This window comes from Gorilla gorilla, chromosome 12 (genome assembly GCF_029281585.2).
Source record: "Gorilla gorilla gorilla isolate KB3781 chromosome 12, NHGRI_mGorGor1-v2.1_pri, whole genome shotgun sequence".
NCBI classification, from domain to species: domain Eukaryota; kingdom Metazoa; phylum Chordata; class Mammalia; order Primates; family Hominidae; genus Gorilla; species Gorilla gorilla.
Genome location: NC_073236.2, coordinates 141880181 through 141903160, shown reverse-complemented (window position 1 = coordinate 141903160; position 22980 = coordinate 141880181).

The following is a 22980-nucleotide window of genomic DNA, read 5'->3' as shown; positions in this document are numbered from 1 at the left end:
ATCTTCACCGCTATCTGTATAAACATGGAAATATCTACACAGCTATCTACATATACATGGAAATATCTACACAGCTATCTCTTTACACATGGAAATAACTACACCGCTATCGCTATGAACATGGAAATATCTTCACCGCCATCTGTATGAACATGGATATATCTACACAGCCATCTGGATGAGCATGGAAATATCTACACCGCTATCTCTATGAACATGGAAATATCTACACCGCTATCTGTGTAAACATACATATATCTTCACCGCTATCTGTATAAACATGGAAATATCTACACTGCTATCTGTATAAACATGGAAATACCTACACCGCTATCTGTATAAACATGGAAATATCTACACCGCTATCTGTATGAACATGGAAATATCTACACCGCTATCTCTGTAAACATGCATACATCTTCACCGCTATCTGTATAAACATGGAAATATCTACACCGCTATCTGTATGAACATGGAAATATCTACACCGCTATCTGTTTGAACATGGAAATATCTAAACCGCTATCTGCATAAAAATAGAAATATCTACACAGCAATCTGCATATACATGGAAATATCTACAAAGCTATCTCTTTAAACATGGAAATATCTACACCGCTATCTCTATAAACATGGAAATATCTGCACCGCCATCTGTAGGAACATGGAAATATCTGCACTGCCATCTGTATGAACATATCTACACCGCCATCTGTATTAAGATGGAGATATCTATACTGCAATATGTATAAACATGGAAATATCTACACCGCTATCTGTATAAACATGGAAACATCTACACCGCTATCTGTATAAATATGGAAATATCTACACCACTACCTGTATAAACATGGAAATATCAGCACCGCTATCTGTATGAACATGGAAATATCTACATCGCTACCTGTATAAACATGGAAATATCAGCACCGCTATCTGTATGAACATGGAAATATCTACACCGCTACCTTTATAAACATGGAAATATCTACACCGCTACCTGTATAAACATGGAAATATCAGCACCGCTATCTGTATGAACATGGAAATATCAGCCCCTATATCTGTATGAACATGGAAATATCTTCACCGCCATCTGTATGAACATGGATATATCTACACAGCCATCTGGATGAACATGGAAATATCTACACCGCTATCTGTATGAACATGGAAACATCTTCACCGCTATCTGTGTAAACTTGCATACATCTTCACCGCTATCTGTATAAACATGGAAATATCTACACCGCTATCTGTATGAACATGGAAATATCTACACCGCTATCTCTATGAACATGGAAATATCTACACCGCTATCTGTTTGAACATGGAAATATCTACACCGCTATCTGCATGAAAATGGAAATATCTACAGAGCTATCTGCATATACATGGAAATATCTACACAGCTATCTCTTTACACATGGAAATAACTACACCGCTATCTGTATGAACATGGAAATATCTACACCGCCATCTGTATGAACATATAAATATCTACTCCGCCATCTGTATTAAGATGGAGATATCTACACCACTATCTGTAAAAACATGGAAATATCTACACCGCTGTCTGTATAAACATGGAAATATCTACACTGCTATCTGTATAAACATGGAAACATCTACACCGCTACCTGTATAAACATGGAAATATCAGCACCGCTATCTGTAAGAACATGGAAATAACCCCTCTATCTGTATGAACATGGAAATATCTACACCGGTATCTCTATGAGCATGGAAATATCTACACTGCTATCTGTTTGAACATGGAAATATCTAAACCGCTATCTGCATGAAAATGGAAATATCTACACAGCTATCTGCATATACATGGAAATATCAACACAGCTATCTCTTTACAAATGGAAATATCTACACCGCTATCTGTATGAACATGGAAATATCTTCACCGCCATCTGTATGAACATGGATATATCTACACAGCCATCTGGATGAACATGGGAATATCTACACCGCTATCTGTATGAACATGGAAATATCTAAACCGCTATCTGTGTAAACAGGCATACATCTTCACCGCTATCTGTATAAACATGGAAATATCTGCACTGCTATCTGCATGAACATGGAAATATCTACACTGCTATCTGAACATGGTAATATCTACACCGCTATCTGCATGAAAATGGAAATATCTACATACAAAGCTATATCTTTTCACATGGAAATAACTACAGCGCTATCTCTATAAACATGGAAATATCTACTCCACCATCTGCATGAACATGGAAATATCTGCACCGCCATCAGTATGAACAAATATCTACACCGCCATCTATATTAAGATGGAGATATCTACACCGCTATCTGTATAAACTTGGAAATATCTACACCGCTATATGTATAAACATGGAAATATCTACACCGCTATCTGTATGAACTTGGAAATATCTACAGCGCTATCTGTATTAACATGGAAATATCTACACAGCTATCTGTATAAACATGGAAATATCTACACCGCTATCTGAATGAACATGGAAATATCTACACCGCTATCTGTTTGAACATGGAAATATCTACACCGCTATCTGCATGAAAATGGAAATATCTACACTGCTATCTGCATATACATTTAAACATCTACACAGCTATCTCTTTACACATGGAAATAACTACACCGCTATCTGTATGAACATGGAAATATCTACACCGCCATCTGTATGAACATGGAAATATCTGCACCGCCATCTGTATGAACATATAAATATCTACACCGCCATCTGTATTAAGATGGAGATATCTATACTGCTATCTGTATAAACATGGAAATATCTACACCGCTATCTGTATAAAAATGGAAATATCTACACCGCTCTCTGTATAAACATGGAAATATTTTCACCACTACCTGTATAAACATGGAAATAGCAGCACCGCTATCTGTAAGAACATGGAAATATCTACACCGCTACCTGTATAAACATGGAAATATCAGCACCGCTATCTGTATGAACATGGAAATATCTACACCGCTATCTCTATGAACATGGAAATATCTACACCGCTATCTGTATGAACATGGAAATAGCTACAACGCTATCTGTATGAACATGGAAATATGTACACCACTATCTGTATGAACATGGAAATATCTACACTGCTATCTGTATGAACATGGATATATCTACACAGCCATCTGAATGAACATGGAAATATCTACTCCGCTATCTGCATGAACATGGAAATATCTACACCGCTATCTGTGTAAACATGCATACATCTTCACCGCAATCTGTATAAGCATGTTAATATCTACACCGCTATCTGTATGAACATGGAAATATCTACACCGCTACCTGTATACACATGGAAATATCAGCACCGCTATCTGTAAGAACATGGAAATAGCCCCTCTATCTGTATGAACATGGAAATATCTACACCGGTATTTCTATGAACATGGAAATATCTACACCGCTATCTGTTTGAACATGGAAATATCTACACCGCTATCTGCATGAAAATGGAAATATCTACACAGCGATCTGCATATACATGGAAATATCCACAAAGCTATATCTTTACACATGGAAATAACTACAGCGCTATCTCTATAAACATGGAAATATCTACTCCACCATCTGTATGAACATGGAAATATCTTCACCGCCATGTGTATGAACATATAAATATCTACACCACCAACTATATTAAGATGGAGATATCTACACTGCTATCTGTATAAACTTGGAAATATCTACACCGCTACCTGTATAAACATTTAAATATCAGCACCGCTATCTGTATGAACATGGAAATACCTACACCGCTATCTCTATGAACATGGAAATATCTACACCGCAATCTGTATGAACATGGAAATAGCTACACCGCTATCTGTATGAACATGGAAATATCTACACCGCTACCTGCATGAACATGGAAATATCTACACCTCTATCTCTATGAACATGGATATATCTAAACAGCCATCTGGATGAACATGGAAATATCTACACCGCTATCTGTTTGAACATGTAAATATCTACACCGCTATCTGCATGAAAGTGGAATTACCTACACAGCTATCTGCATATACATGGAAATATCTACACAGCTATCTCTTTACACATAGAAATAACTACACCGCTATATCTATAAACATGGAAATATCTACAACGCCATCTGTATGAACATGAAATTATCTGCACCGCCATCTGTATGAACATATAAATATCTACACCGCTATCTGTATTAAGAAGGAAATATCTAAACCGCTATCTGTATAAACATGGAAATATCTTCACCGCTGCCTGTATAAACATGGAAATATCAGCACCGCCTTCTGTATGAACATATAAATAACTACACGGCCATCTGTATTAAGATAGAAATAACTACAACGCTGCCTGTATAAACATGGAAATATCTACACCGCTATCTGTATAAACATGGAAATGTCTACACCGCTACGTGTATTAACATGGAAATATCTACACCGCTACCTGTATAAACATGGAAATACCAGCACCACTATCTGTACGAACACGGAAATATCTTCACCGCCATCTGTATGAACATGGATATATCTATACAGCCATCTGGATGAACATGGAAATATCTACACCGCTATCTGTATGAACATGGAAATAGCTACACCTCTATCTGTATTAACATGGAAATATCTACACCGCTACCTGTATAAACATGGAAATAGCACCACCGCTATCTGTATGAACATGGAAATATCTACACCGCTATCTGTATGAACATGGAAATATCTACACCGCCATCTGTATGAACATGGAAACAGCTACACCGCTATCTGTATGAACATGGAAATATCTACACCGCTATCTGTATGAACATGGAAATACCTACACCGCTATCTGTATGAACATGGATATATCTACACAGCCATCTGGATGAACATGGAAATATCTACACCGCTATCTGTATGAAGATGGAAATATCTACACTGCTATCTGTATAAACATGCATACATCTTCACCGCTATCTGTATAAACATGGAAATATCTACACCGCTATCTGTACGAACATGGAAATATCTACACCGCTATCTGTTTGAACATGGAAATATCTAAACCGCTATCTGCATGAAAATGGAAATATCTGCACAGCTATCTGCATATAAATGGAAATATCTACACAGCTATCCCTTTACACATGGAAATAACTACACCGCTATCTGTATGAATAGGGGAATGTCTACACCGCCATCTGTATGAACATGGAAATATCTGCACCGCCATCTGAATAAAAATGGAAATACCTACACCGCTATCTGTATAAACATGGAAATATCTACACAGCTATCTGTATAAACATGGAAATATCTACACCGCTACCTGTATAAACATGGAAATATCAGCACCGCTATCGGTATGAACATGGAAATACCTTCACCGCCATCTGTATGAACATGGATATATCTACACAGCCATCTGTATGAACATGGAGATATCTACACCGCTATCTGTATGAACATGGAAATATCTACACCGCTATCTGTATAAACATGGAAATATCTTCACTGCCATCTGTATGAACATGGATATGTCTACACAGCCATCTGGATGAACATGGAAATATCTACACCGCTATCTGTATGAACATGGAAATAGCTACACCGCTATCTGTGTAAACGTGCATACGTTTCACCGCTATCTGTACAAACATGGAAATATCTACACCGCTATCTGTATGAACATGGAAATATCTACACCGATATCTGAATAAACATGGAAATGACTACACCGCTTCCTGTATAAACATGGAAATATCAGCACCGCTATCTGTATGAACATGGAAATATCTACACCGCTATCTCTATGAACATGGAAATATCTACACCGCTATCTGTATGAACATGGAAATAGCTACACCGCTATCTGTATGAACATGGAAATATCTACACCACTATCTGAATGAACATGGAAATATCTACACCGCTATCTGTTTGAACATGGAAATATCTACGCCGCTATCTGCATGAAAATGGAAATATCTACACAGCTATCTGCATAAACATGGAAATATCTACACAGCAATCTCTTTACACATGGAAATAACTACACCACTATCTGTATGAACATGGAAATATTTCCACCGCCATCTGTATGAACATGGAAATATCTCCACCGACATCTGTATGAACATATACATATCTACACGGCCATCTGTATTAAGATGCAGATATCTACACCGCTATCTGTATAAACATGGAAATATCTACACCGCTATCTGTATAAACATGGAAATATCTACACCGCTATCTGTATGAACATGGATATATCTACACAGCCATCTGGATGAACATGGAAATATCTACACCGCTATCTGTATGAACATGGAAATATCTACACTGCTATCTGTGTAAACATGCATACATCTTCACCGCTATCTGTATAAACATGGAAATATCTACACCGCTATCTGTACGAACATGGAAATATCTACACCGCTATCTGTTTGAACATGGAAATATCTAAACCGCTATCTGCATGAAAATGGAAATATCTGCACAGCTATCTGCATATAAATGGAAATATCTACACAGCTACCCCTTTACACATGGAAATAACTACACCGCTATCTGTATGAACATGGAAATATCAGCCCCTCTATCTGTATGAATATGGAAATATCTACACCACACTCTGTATGAACATGGAAATATCTACACCGCTATCTGTATGAACATGGAATTATCTGCACCGCCATCTGTATGAACATGGATATGTCTACACAGCCATCTGGATGAACATGGAAATACCTACGCAGCTATCGGTATGAACATGGAAATAGCTACACCGCTATCTGTATGAACATGGAAATATCTGCACGGCCATCTGTATGTACATATAAATATCTACTACGCCATCTGTATTAAGAAGGAGATATCTACACCGCTATCTGTATAAACATGGAAATATTTACACCGCTATCTGTATGAACATGGAAATATCTACACCGCTATCTGTATGAACATGGAAATATCTACACAGCTATCTGTATGAACATGGAAATACCTTCACCGCCTTCTGTATGAACATGGATATGTCTACACAGCCATCTAGATAAACATGGAAATATCTACACCACGATCTGTACGAACATGGAAATATCTACACCGCTATCTGTGTAAACATGCATACAACATCACCGCTATCTGTATAAACATGGAAATATCTACACCGCTGTCTGTATGAACATGGAAATATCTACACCGCTATCTGTTTGAACATGGGAATATCTAAACCGCTATCTGCATGAAAATGGAAATATCTACAGAGCTATCTGCACATACATATAAATATCTACACAGCTATCTCTTTACACATGGAAATAACTACACCGCTATCTGTATGAACATGGAAATATCTACACCGCCATCTGTATGAACATGGAAATATCTGCACCGCCATCTGTATGAACATATAAATAACTACTCGGCCATCTGTATTAAGATAGAGATATCTACACCGCTATCTGTATAAACATGGAAATATCTACACCGCTATCTGTATAAACATGGAAATATCTACACCGCTACATGTATAAACATGGAAATATCTACACCACTACCTGTATAAACATGGAAATATCAGCACCGCAATCTGTATGAACATGGAAATATCAGCCCCTCTATCTGTATGAGCATGGAAATATCTACACCGCTATCTGTATGAGCATGGAAATATCTACACCGCTATCTGTATGAACATGGAAATATCTACACCGCTATCTGTATAAACATGGAAATATCAGCACCGCTATCAGTATGAACATTGAAATATCTGCACTGCTATCTGTATGAACATGGAGATATCTACACCGCTATCTGTATGAACATGGAAATATCTTCACCGCCATCAGTATGAACATGGATATATCTACACAGCCATCTGCATGAACATGGAAATATCTACACCGCTATCTGTATGAACATGGAAATATCTACACCGCTATCTGTTTGAACATGGAAATATCTAAACCGCTATCTGCATGAAAATGGAAATATCTTCACAGCTATCTGCATATACATGGAAATATCTACACAGCTATCTCTTTACACGTGGAAATGACTACACCGCTATCTGTATGAACATGGAAATATCTTCACCGCCATCTGTATGAACATGGATATATCTACACAGCCATCTGGAGGAGCATGGAAATATCTACACCGCTATCTGTATGAACATGGAAATATATACACCGCTATCTGTGTAAACATGCATACATCTTCACCGCTATCTGTATAAACATGGAAATATCTACACTGCTATCTGCATGAACATGGAAATATCTACACCGCTATCTGTTTGAACATGGAAATATCTTCACCGCTATGTGCATGAAAATGGAAATATCTACACAGCGATATGCATATACATGGAAATATCTACAAAGCTATCTCTTTACACATGGAAATGACTACAGCGCTATCTCTATAAACATGCAAATATCTACACCGCCATCTGTATGAACATGGAAATATCTGCACCGCCATCTGTATGAAGATATAAATATCTACACACCCTTCTATATTAAGATGGAGATATCTACACCGCTATCTGTATAAACTTGGAAATATCTACACCGCTATCTGTATAAACATGGAAATATCTACACCGCTATCTGTATAAACATGGAAATATCTACACCGTTATCTGTATGAACATGGAAATATGTACACCGCTATTTCTATGAAGATGGAAATATCTACACCGCTATCTGTACGAACATGGAAATATCTACACCTCTATCTGTATGAACATGGAAATATCTACACCGCTATCTGTTTCAACATGGAAATATCTAAACTGCTATCAGCATGAAAATGGAAATGTCTACACCGCTATCTGCATATACATGGAAATATCTACAGAGCTATCTCTTTACACATGGAAATAACTACACCGCTATCTGTATGAACATGGAAATATCTTCACCGCCATCTGTATGAACATGGATATATCGACACAGCCTCCTGGATGAACATGGAAATATCTACACCACTATCTGTATAAACATGGAAAAATCTACACCACTATCTGTATGAACATGGAAATACATACACCGCTATCTGTATGAACATGGAAATATCTACACCGCTATCTGTATGAACATGGAAATATCTACACCGCTATCTGTATGAACATGGAAATAGCTACACCGCTATCTGTATAAACATGGAAATATCTACACCGCTATCTGTTTAAACATGGAAATATCTACACCGCTATCTGTATAAACATGGAAATATCAGCACCATTATCAGTATGAACATGGAAATATCTGCACCGCTATCTGTATGAACACGGAAATATCTACACCGCTATCTGTATGAACATGGAAATATCTTCACCGCCATCAGTATGAACATGGATATATCTACACAGCCATCTGCATGAACATGGAAATATCTACACCACTATCTGTATGAACATGGAAATATCTACACCGCTATCTCTATGAACATGGAAATATCTACACCGCTATCTGTTTGAAGATGGAAATATCTAAACCGCTATCTGCATGAAAATGGAAATATCTACACAGCTATCTGCATATACATGGAAATATCTACACAGCTATCTCTTTACACATGGAAATATCTACACCGCAATCTGTTTGAACATGGGAATATCTAAACCGCTATCTGCATGAAAATGGAAATACCTACAGAGCTATCTTCACATACTTATAAATATCTACACTGCTATCTCTTTACACAGGGAAATAACTACATCGGTATCTGTATGAACATGGAAATATCTACACCGCCATCTGTATGAACATGGAAATATCTGCACCGCCATCTGTATGAACATATAAATAACTACACGGCCATCTGTATTAAGATAGAGATATCTACACCGCTATCTGTATAAACATGGAAATATCTACACCGCTATGTGTATAAACATGGAAATATCTACACCGCTACCTGTATAAACATGGAAATATCAGCACCGCAATCTGCATGAACATGGAAATATCAGCCCCTCTATCTGTATGAGCATGGAAATATCTACACCGCTATCTGTATGAACATGGAAATATCTACACCGCTATCCGTATGAACATGGAAATATCTTCACCGCCATCTGTATGAACATGGATATATCTAAACAGCCATCTGGGTGAACATGGAAATATCTACACCGCTATCTGTATGAACATGGAAATAGCTACACCGCTATATGTATGAATATGGAAATATCTACACCACTATCTGTATGAACATGGAAATATCTACACCGCTATCCGTATGAACATGGAAATAACTTCACCGCCATCTGTATGAACATGGATATATCTACACAGCCATCTGGATGAACATGGAAATATCTACACCGCTATCTGTATGAACATGGAAATAGCTACACCGCTATCTGTATGAAAATGGAAATATCTTCACCGCCATCTGTATGAACATGGATATATCTACACAGCCATCTGGATGAACATGGAAATATCTACACAGCTATCTGTATGAACATGGAAATATATACACCGCTATCTGTGTAAACATGCATACATCTTCACCGCTATCTGTATAAACATGGAAATATCTACACCGCTATCTGTATGAACATGGAAATATCTACACCGCTATCTGTTTGAACATGGAAATATCTACACCGCTATCTGCATGAAAATGGAAATATCTACACAGCTATCTGCATATACATGGAAATGTCTACAAAGCTATCTCTTTACACATGGAAATAACTACATCACTATCTCTATAAACATGGAAATATCTACACCGCCATCCTTATGAACATGGAAATATCTGCACCGCTATCTGTACGAATATGGAAGTATCTACACCGCTATCTGTATGAACAAGGAAATATCTACAACGCTATCTCTATGAACATGGAAATATCTACACCGCTATCTGTTTGAACATGGAAATATCTACACCGCTATCTGCATGAAAATGGAAATATCTACACAGCGATCTGCATATACATGGAAATATCTACAAAGCTATCTCTTTACACATGGAAATAACTATAGCGCTATCTCTATAAACATGCAAATATCTACACCGCCATCTGTATGAACATGGAAATATCTACACCGCCATCTGTATGAAGATATAAATATCTACACTCCCAACTATATTAAGATGGAGATATCTACACCGCTATCTGTATAAACTTGGAAATATCTACACCGCTATATATATAAACATGGAAATATCTACACCGCTATCTGTATAAACATGGAAATATCTACACCGTTATCTGTATGAACATGGAAATATCTACACCGCTATCTCTATGAAGATGGAAATATCTACACCGCTATCTGTATGAACATGGAAAGATCTACACCGCTATCTGTATGAACATGGAAATATCTACACCGTTATCTGTATGAACATGGAAATATCTACACCGCTATCTGTGTAAACATGCATACATTTTCACCGCTATCTGCATAAACATGGAAATATCTACACCGCTATCTGTATGAACATGGAAATATCTACACCGCCATCTGTATTAAGACGGAGATATCTACACCGCTATCTGTATATAAATGGAAATATCTACACCGCTATCTGTATAAACATGGAAATATCTACAGCGCTACCTGTAATAACATGGAAATATCAGCACCGCTATCTGTATGAACATGGAAATATCAGCCCCTCTATCTGTATGAATATGGAAATATCTACACCACACTCTGTATGAACATGGAAATATCTACACCGCAATCTGTATGAACATGGAATTATCTTCACCGCCATCTGTATGAACATGGATATGTCTACACAGCCATCTGGATGAACATGGAAATATCTACGCAGCTATCGGTATGAACATGGAAATAGCTACACCGCTATCTGTATGAACATGGAAATATCTGCACCGCCATCTGCATGTACATATAAATATCTACTCCGCCATCTGTATTAAGAAGGAGATATCTACACCGCTATCTGTGTAAACATGGAAATATCTACACCGCTCTCTGTATAAACATGGAAATATCTACACCACTACCTGTATAAAGATGGAAATATCAGCAACGCTATCTGTATGAACATGGAAATATCTACACCGCTATCTCTTTGAACATGGAAATATCTACACCGCCATCCTTATGAACATGGAAATATCTGAACAGCTATCAGTATGAACATGGAAGTATCTACACCGCTATCTGTATGAACATGGAAATATCTACACCGCTATCTCTATGAACATGGAAATATCTACAGCGCTATCTGTTTGAACATGGAAATATCTAAACCGCTATCTGCATGAAAATGGAAATATCTACACAGCTATCTGCATATACATGGAAATATTTACACTGCTATCTCTTTACACATGGAAATAACTACACCGCTATCTGTATGAACATGGAAATATCTTCACCGCCATTTGTATGAACATGGATATATCTACACAGCCATCTGGAGGAGCATTTAAATATCTACACTGCTATCTGTATGAACATGGAAATATATACACCGCTATCTGTGTAAACATGCATACATCTTCACCGCTATCTGTATAAACATGGAAATATCTACACTGCTATCTGCATGAACATGGAAATATCTACACCACTATCTGTTTGAACATGGAAATATCTACACCGCTATCTGCATGAAAATGGAAATATCTACACAGCGATCTGCATATACATGGAAATATCTACAAAGCTATCTCTTTACACATGGAAATATCTATAGCGCTATCTCTATAAACATGCAAATATCTACACCGCCATCTGTATGAACATGGAAATATCTACAACGCCATCTGTATGAAAATATAAATATCTACACTCCCATCTATATTAAGATGGAGATATCTACACCGCTATCTGTATAAACTTGGAAATATCTACACCGCTATATATATAAACATGGAAATATCTACACCGCTATCTGTTTAAACATGGAAATATCTACACCGTTATCTGTATGAACATGGAAATATCTACACCGCTATCTCTATGAAGATGGAAATATCTACACCGCTATCTGTATGAACATGGAAATATCTACACCGCTATCTGTATGAACATGGAAATATCTACACCGCTATCTGTATGAACATGGAAATATCTACACCGCTATCTGTGTAAACATGCATAGATCTTCACCGCTATCTGCATAAACATGGAAATATCGACACCGCTATCTGTATGAACATGGAAATATCTACACCGCCATCTGTATTAAGACGGAGATATCTACACCGCTATCTGTATATACATGGAAATATCTACACCGCTATCTGTATAAACATGGAAATATCTACACCACTACCTGTATAAAGATGGAAATATCAGCACCGCTATCTGTATGAACATGGAAATATCTACACCGCTATCTGTTTGAATATGGAAATATCTACACCACTATCTGTATGAACATGGAAATATCTACACCGCTATCTGTATGAACATGGAAATATCTACACCGCTATCTGTATGAACATGGAAACACCTTCACCGCCATCTGTATGAACATGGATATGTCTACACAGCCATCTAGATAAACATGGAAATATCTACACCGCGATCTGTACGAACATGGAAATATCTACACCGCTATCTGTGTAAATATGCATACATCATCACCGCTATCTTTATAAACATGGAAATATCTACACCGCTACCTGTAGAAACATGGAAATATCAGCACCGCTATCTGTATGAACATGGAAATATCAGCCCCTCTATCTGTATGAACATGGAAATATCTACACCGCTATCTGTATGAACGTGGAATTATATACACCGCTATCTGTGTAAACATGCATACATCTTCACCGCTATCTGTATAAACATGGAAATATCTACACTGCTATCTGCATGAATATGGAAATATCTACACCGCAGTCTGTTTGAACATGGAAATATGTACACCGCTATCTGCATGAAAATGGAAATATCTACACAACTATCTGCATACACATGGAAATATCTACAAAGCTATCTCTTTACACATGGAAATAACTACAGCGCTATCTCTATAAACATGCAAATATCTACACCGCCATCTGTATGAACATGGAAATATCTGCACCGCCATCTGTATGAAGATATAAATATCTACACCCCCATCTATATTAAGTTGGAGATGTCTACACCGCTATCTGTATAAACTTGGAAATATCTACACCGTTATATGTATAAACACGGAAATATCTACACTGCTATCTGTGTAAACATGGAAATAACTACACCGCTACCTGTATAAACATGGAAATATCAGCACCGTTATCTGTATGAACATGGAAATATCTACACCGCTATCTCTATGAAGATGGAAATATCTACACCGCTATCTGTACGAACATGGAAATAGCTACACCGCTATCTGTATGAACATGGAAATATCTACACCGCTATCTGTATGAACATGGAAATATCTACACAGCTATCTGTATGAACATGGAAATATCTACACCGCTATCTGTATGAACATGGAAATATCTACACCGCTATCTGTGTAAACATGCATACATCTTCACCGCTATCTGTATAAACATGGAAATATCTACACCGCTATCTGTATGAACATGGAAATATCTACACCGCTATCTGTATGAACACGGAAATATCTACACAGCTATCTGTGTCAACATGCATACATCTTCACCGCTATCTGTATAAACATGGAAATATCTACACCGCTATCTGTATGAACATGGAAATATCTACACCGCTATCTGTTTGAACATGGAAATATCTAAACCGCTATCTGCATGAAAATAGAAATATCTACACAACTATCTGCATACACATGGAAGTATCTATACAGCTATCTCTTTACACATGGAAATAACTACACCGCTATCTGTATGAACATGGAAATATCTGCACGGCCATCTGTATGAACATATAAATATCTACACCGCCATCTGTATTAAGATGGAGATATCTACACCGCTATCTGTATAAACATGGAAATATCTACACCGCTATCTGCATAAACATGGAAATATCTACACCGCTATCTGTATAAAGATGGAAATATCTACACCGCTACCTGTAAAAACATGGAAATATCAGCACCGCTATCTGTAGGAACATGGAAATATCAGCCCCTCTATCTGAATGAATATGGAAATATCTACACCACACTCTGTATGAACATGGAAATATCTACACCGCTATCTGTATGAACATGGAACTATCTTCTCCGCCATCTGTATGAACATGGATATGTCTACACAGCCATCTGGATGAACATGGAAATATCTACGCCGCTATCGGTATGAACATGGAAATAGCTACACCGCTATCTCTATGAACATGGAAATATCTACACCGCTATCTGTTTGAACATGGAAATATCTAAACCGCTATCTGCATGAAAATGGAAATATCTACACAGCTATCTGCATATACATGGAAATATCTACAAAGCTATCTCTTTACACATGGAAATAACTACAGCGCTATCTCTATAAACATGCGAATATCTACACCGCCATCTGTATGAACATGGAAATATCTGCACCGCCATCTGTATGAAGATATAAATATCTACACCCACATCTATATTAAGATGGAGATATCTACACCGCTATCTGCATAAACTTGGAAATATCTACACCGCTATATGTATAAACATGGAAATATCTACACCGCTATCTGTATAGACATGGAAATATCTACACCGCTAACTGTATAAACATGGAAATATCTGCACCGCCATCTGTATGAAGATATAAATATCTACACCCACATCTATATTAAAATGGAGATATCTACACCGCTATCTGCATAAACTTGGAAATATCTACACAGCTACCTGTATAAACATGGAAATATCTACACCGCTACCTGTATAAACATGGAAATATCAGCACCGCTATCTGTATGAACATGGAAATATCTACACCGCCATCTGTATGAACATGGAAATATCTGCAACGCCATCTGTATGAACATATAAATATCTACACGGCTATCTGTATTAAGACGAAGATATCTACACCGTTATCTGTATAAACATGGAAATATCTACACCGCTATCTGTATAAACATGGAAATATCTACACCGCTACCTGTAGAAACATGGAAATATCAGCACCGCTATCTGTATGAACATGGAAATATCAGCCCCTCTATCTGTATGAACATGGAAATATCTACACCGTTATCTGTATGAACATGGAAATATCTACACCGCTATTCGTATGAACATGGAAATATCTTCACCGCCATCTGTATGAACTTGGATATATCTACACAGCCATCTGGATGAACATGGAAATATCTACACCGCTATCTGTATGAACATGGAAATAGCTACACCGCTATCTGTATAAACATGGAAATATCTACACCGCTACCTGTATAAACATGGAAATATCAGCACCGCTATCGGTATGAACATGGAAATATCTACACCGCTATCTGTATGAACATGGAAATATCTACACCGCTATCTGTATGAACATGCAAATATCTTCACTGTCATCTGTATGAACATGGATATATATACACAGCCATCTGTATGAACATGGAAATATCTACACCGCTATCTGTATGAACATGGAAACATCTACACCGATATCTGTATGAACATGGAAATATCTTCACCGCCATCTGTAAGAACATGGATATGTCTACACAGCCATCTGGATTAACATGGAAATATCTACACCGTGATCTGTATGAACATGGAAATATCTACACCGCTATCTGTGTAAACATGCATACATCTTCACCGCTATCTGTATAAACATGGAAATATCTACACCGCTATCTCTATGAACATGGAAATATCTACACCGCTATCTGTGTAAATATGCATACTTCTTCACCGCAATCTGTATAAACATGGAAATATCTACACCGCTACCTGTAAAAACATGGAAATATCAGCACCGCTATCTGTATGAACATGGAAATATCAGCCCCTCTATCTGTATGTATATGGAAATATCTACACCACACTCTGTATGAACAAGGAAATATCTACACCTCTATGTGTATGAACATGGAATTATCTTCACCGCCATCCGTATGAACATGGATATGTCTACACAGCCATCTGGATGAACATGGAAATATCTACACCGTGATCTGCATGAACATGGAAATATCTACACCGCTATCTGTGTAAACATGCATACATCTTCACCGCTATCTGTATAAACATGGAAATATCTACACCGCTATCTGTATGAACATGGAAATATCTACACCGCTATCTGTTTGAACATGGAAATATCTAAAGCGCTATCGGCATGAAAATAGAATTATCTACACAGCTATCTGCATATACATCTAAATATCTACAAAGCTATCTCTATACACTTGGAAATAACTACACCGCTATCTCTATAAACATGGAAATATCTACACCGCCATCTGTATGAACATGGAAATAACTGCACCGCCATCTGTATGAACATATAAATATCTACACTGCCATCTGTATTAAGATGGAGATATCTTCACCGCTATCTGTATAAACTTGGAAATATCAGCACTGCTATCTGTATGAAAATGGTAATATCTACACCGCTACCTGTATAAACATGGAAATAACTACACCGCTACCTGTATAAACATGGAAATATAAGCACCGCTATCTCTATGAACATGGAAATATCTACAACGCTATCTCTATGAAAATGGAAATATCTACAGCACTATCTGTATGAACATGGAAATAGCTACACCGCTATCTGTATGAGCATTTAAATATCTACACCACTATCTGTATGAACATGGAAATATCTACACCGCTATCTGTATGAACATGGATATATCTACACAGCCATCTGGATGAACATGGAAATATCTACACCGCCATCTGCATCAACATGGAAATATCTACACCGCTATCTGTGTAAACATGCATACATCTTCACTGCAATCTGTATAAGCATGGAAATATCTACACCGCTATCTGTATGAAGATGGAAATATCTACACCGCTATCTGTACGAACATGGAAATATCTAAACAGCTATCAGCCTGAAAATGGAAATATCTGCACAGCTATCTGCATATTCTTTGAAATATGTACACAGCTATCTCTTTATACCTGGAAATAACTACACCGCTATCTGTATGAACATGGAAATATCTTCACCGCCATCTGTATGAACATGGATATATCTACACAGCCATCTGGATGAACATGGAAATATCTACACCGCTATCTGTATGAACATGGAAATATCTACACCGCTATCTGTGTAAACATGCATACATCTTCACCGCTATCTGTATAAACCTGGAAATATCTACAACGCTATCTGTATAAACATGGAAATATCTACACTGCTACCTGTATAAACATGGAAATATCAGCACCGCTATCTGTATGAACATGGAAATATCTACACCGCTATCTGTACAAACATGGAAATATCTACACTGCTATCTGTATGAACATGGAAATATCTACACCGCTATCTGTATAAACATGGAAATATCTACACTGCTATCTGTATGAACATGGAAATATCTACACCGCTATCTGTTTAAACATGGAAATATCTACACCGCTACCTGTATAAACATGGAAATATCAGCACCGCTATCTGTAAGAACATGGAAATAACCCCTCTATCTGTATGAACATGGAAATATCTACACCGCTATCTGTATGAACATGGAAATATCTACACCGCTATCTGTTTGAACATTTAAATATCTAAACCGCTATCAGCATGAAAATGGAAATCTCTACACAGCTATCTGCAAATACATGGAAATATCTACACAGCTATCTCTTTACACATGGAAATAACTACACCGCTATCTGTATGAACATGGAAATATCTACACCGCCATCTGTATGAACATGGAAATATCTGCACTGCCATCTGTATGAACATATAAATATCTACTCCGCCATCTGTATTAAGATGGAGATATCTACACCGCTATCTGTAAAAACATGGAAATATCTACACCGCTATCTGTATAAACATGGAAATATCTACACTGCTATCTGTATAAACATGGAAATATCTACACCGCTACCTGTATAAACATGGAAATATCAGCACCGCTATCTGTAAGAACATGGAAATAACCCCTCTATCTGTATGAACATGGAAATATCTACACCGGTATCTCTATGAACATGGAAATATCTACACCGCTATCTGTTTGAACATGGAAATATCTAAACCGCTATCTGCATGAAAATGGAAATATCTACACAACTATCTGCATATACATGGAAGTATCTACACAGCTCTCTCTTTACACATGGAAATAACTACACCGCTATCTGTATGAACATGGAAATATCTGCACGGCCATCTGTATGAACATATAAATATCTACACCGCCATCTGTATTAAGATGGAGATATCTACACCTCTATCTGTATAAACATGGAAATATCTACACCGCTATCTGTGTAAACATGGAAATATCTACACCGCTACCTGTAAAAACATGGAAATATCAGCACCGCTATCTGTATGAACATGGAAATATCAGCCCCTCTATCTGTATGAATATGGAAATATCTACACCACACTCTGTATGAACATGGAAATATCTACACCGTTATCTGTATGAACATGGAATTATCTTCACCGCCATCTGTATGAACATGGATATGTCTACACAGCCAACTGGATGAACATGGAAATATCTACGCAGCTATCGGTATGAACAAGGAAATAGCTACACCGCTATCTGTATGAACATGGAAATATCTGCACTGCCATCTGTATGTACATATAAATATCTACTCCGCCATCTGTATTAAGAAGGAGATATCTACACCGCTATCTGTATAAACATGGAAATATCTACACCGCTATCTGTATGAACATGGAAATATCTACACCGCTATCTGTATGAACATGGAAATATCTACACCGCTATCTGTATGAACATGGAAATACCTTCACCGCCTTCTGTATGAACATGGATATGTCTACACAGCCATCTAGATGAACATGGAAATATCTACACCGTGATCTGTACGAACATGGAAATATCTACACCGCTATCTGTGTAAACATGCATACATCATCACCGCTATCTGTATAAACATGGAAATATCTACACCGCTGTCTGTATGAACATGGAAATATCTACACCGCTATCTGTTTGAACATGGGAATATCTAAACCGCTATCTGCATGAAAATGGAAATATCGACAGAGCTATCTGCACATACATATAAATATCTACACAGCTATCTCTTTACACATGGAAATAACTACACCGCTATCTGTATGAACATGGAAATATCTACACCGCCATCTGTATGAACATGGAAATATCTGCACCGCCATCTGTATGAACATATAAATAACTACACGGCCATCTGTATTAAGATAGTGATATCTACACCGCTACCTGTATAAACATGGAAATATCTACACCGCTACCTGTATAAACATGGAAATATCAGCACTGCAATCTGTATGAACATGGAAATATCAGCCCCTCTATATGTATGAAGATGGAAATATCTACACCGCTATCTGTATGAACATGGAAATATCTACACCGCTATGCGTATGAACATGGAAATATCTTCACCGCCATCTGTATGAACATGGATATATCTACACAGCCATCTGGGTGAACATGGAAATATCTACACCGCTATCTGTATGAACATGGAAATAGCTACACCGCTATCTGTATGAATATGGAAATATCTACACCACTATCTGTATGAACATGGAAATATCTACACCGCTATCCGTATGAACATGGAAATATCTTCACCGCCATCTGTATTAACATGGATATATCTACACAGCCATCTGGATGAACATGGAAATATCTACACTGCTATCTGTATGAACATGGAAATATCTACACCACTATCTGTATGAAAATGGAAATATCTCAACCGCCATCTGTATGAATATGGATATATCTACACAGCCATCTGGATGAACATGGAAATATCTACACAGCTATCTGTATGAACATGGAAATATATACACCGCTATCTGTGTAAACATGCATACATCATCACCGCTATCTGTATAAGCATGGAAATATCTAAACCGCTATCTGTATGAACATGGAAATATCTACACCGCAATCTGTTTGAACATGGAAATATCTACACCGCTATCTGCATGAAAATGGAAATATCTACACAGCTATCTGCATATACATTGAAATGTCTACAAAGCTATCTCTTTACACATGGAAATAACTACAACGCTATCTCTATAAACATGGAAATATCTACACCGCCATCTGTATGAACATGGAAATATCTGCACCGCTATCTGTATGAACATGGAAGTATCTACACAGCTATCTGTATGAACATGGAAATATCTACACCGCTATCTCTATGAACATGGAACTATCTACACCGCTATCTGTTTGAACATGGAAATATCTAAACCGCTATCTGCATGAAAATGGAAATATCTACACAGCTATCTGCATTTACATGGAAATATTTACACAGCTATCTCTTTACACATGGAAATAACTACACCGCTATCTGTATGAACATGGAAATATCTTCACCGCCATCTGTATGAACATGGATATATCTATACAGCCATCTGGAGGAGCATGGAAATATCTACACTGCTATCTGTATGAACATCGAAATATATACACCGCTATCTGTGTAAACATGCATACATCTTCACTGCTATCTGTATAAACATAGAAATATCTACACTGCTATCTGCATGAACATGGAAATATCTACACCGCTATCTGTGTGAACATGGAAATATCTACACCGCTATCTGCATGAAAATGGAAATATCTACACAGCGATCTGCATATACATGGAAATATCTACAAAGGTATCTCTTTACACATGGAAATAACTACAGCGCTATCTCTATAAACATGCAAATATCTACACCGCCATCTGTATGAACATGGAAATATCTACACCGCCATCTGTATGAAGATATAAATATCTACACTTCCTTCTATATTAAGATGGAGACATCTACACCGCTATCTGTATAAACTTGGAAATATCTACAGCGCTATATATATAAACATGGAAATATCTACACCGCTATCTGTATAAACATGGAAATATCTACACCGTTATCTGTATGAACATGGAAATATCTACACAGCTATCTCTATGAAGATGAAAATATCTACACCGCTATCTGTATGAACATGGAAATATCTACACCGCTATCTGTATGAACATGGAAATATCTACACCGCTATCTGTATGAACATGGAAATATTTACACCGCTATCTGTGTAAACATGCATACATCTTCACCGCTATCTGCATAAACATGGAAATATCTACACCGCTATCTGTATGAACATGGAAATATCTACACCGCTATCTGTATGAACACGGAAATATCTACACCGCTATCTGTGTAAACATGCATACAACTTCACCGCTATCTGTATTAACATGGAAATATCTACACCGCTATCTGTATGAACATGGAAATATCTACACCACTATCTGTTTGAACATGGAAATATCTAAACCGCTATCTGCATGAAAATGGAAATATCTACACAACTATCTGCATATACATGGAAGTATCTACACAGCTATCTCTTTACTCATGGAAATAACTACACCGCTATCTGTATGAGCATGGAAATATCTGCACGGCCATGTGTATGAACATATAAATATCTACACCGCCATCTGTATTAAGACGGACATATCTACACCGCTATCTGTATATACATGGAAATATCTACACCGCTATCTGTATAAACATGGAAATATCTACAGCGCTACCTGTAAAAACATGGAAATATCAGCACCGCTATCTGTATGAACATGGAAATATCAGCCCCCCATCTGTGTGAATATGGAAATATCTACACCACACTCTGTATGAACATGAAAATATCTACACCGCAATCTGTATGAACATGGAATTATCTTCACCGCCATCTCTATGAACATGGATATGTCTACACAGCCATCTGGATGAACATGGAAATATCTACGCAGCTATCGGTATGAACATGGAAATAGCTACACCGCTATCTGTATGAACATGG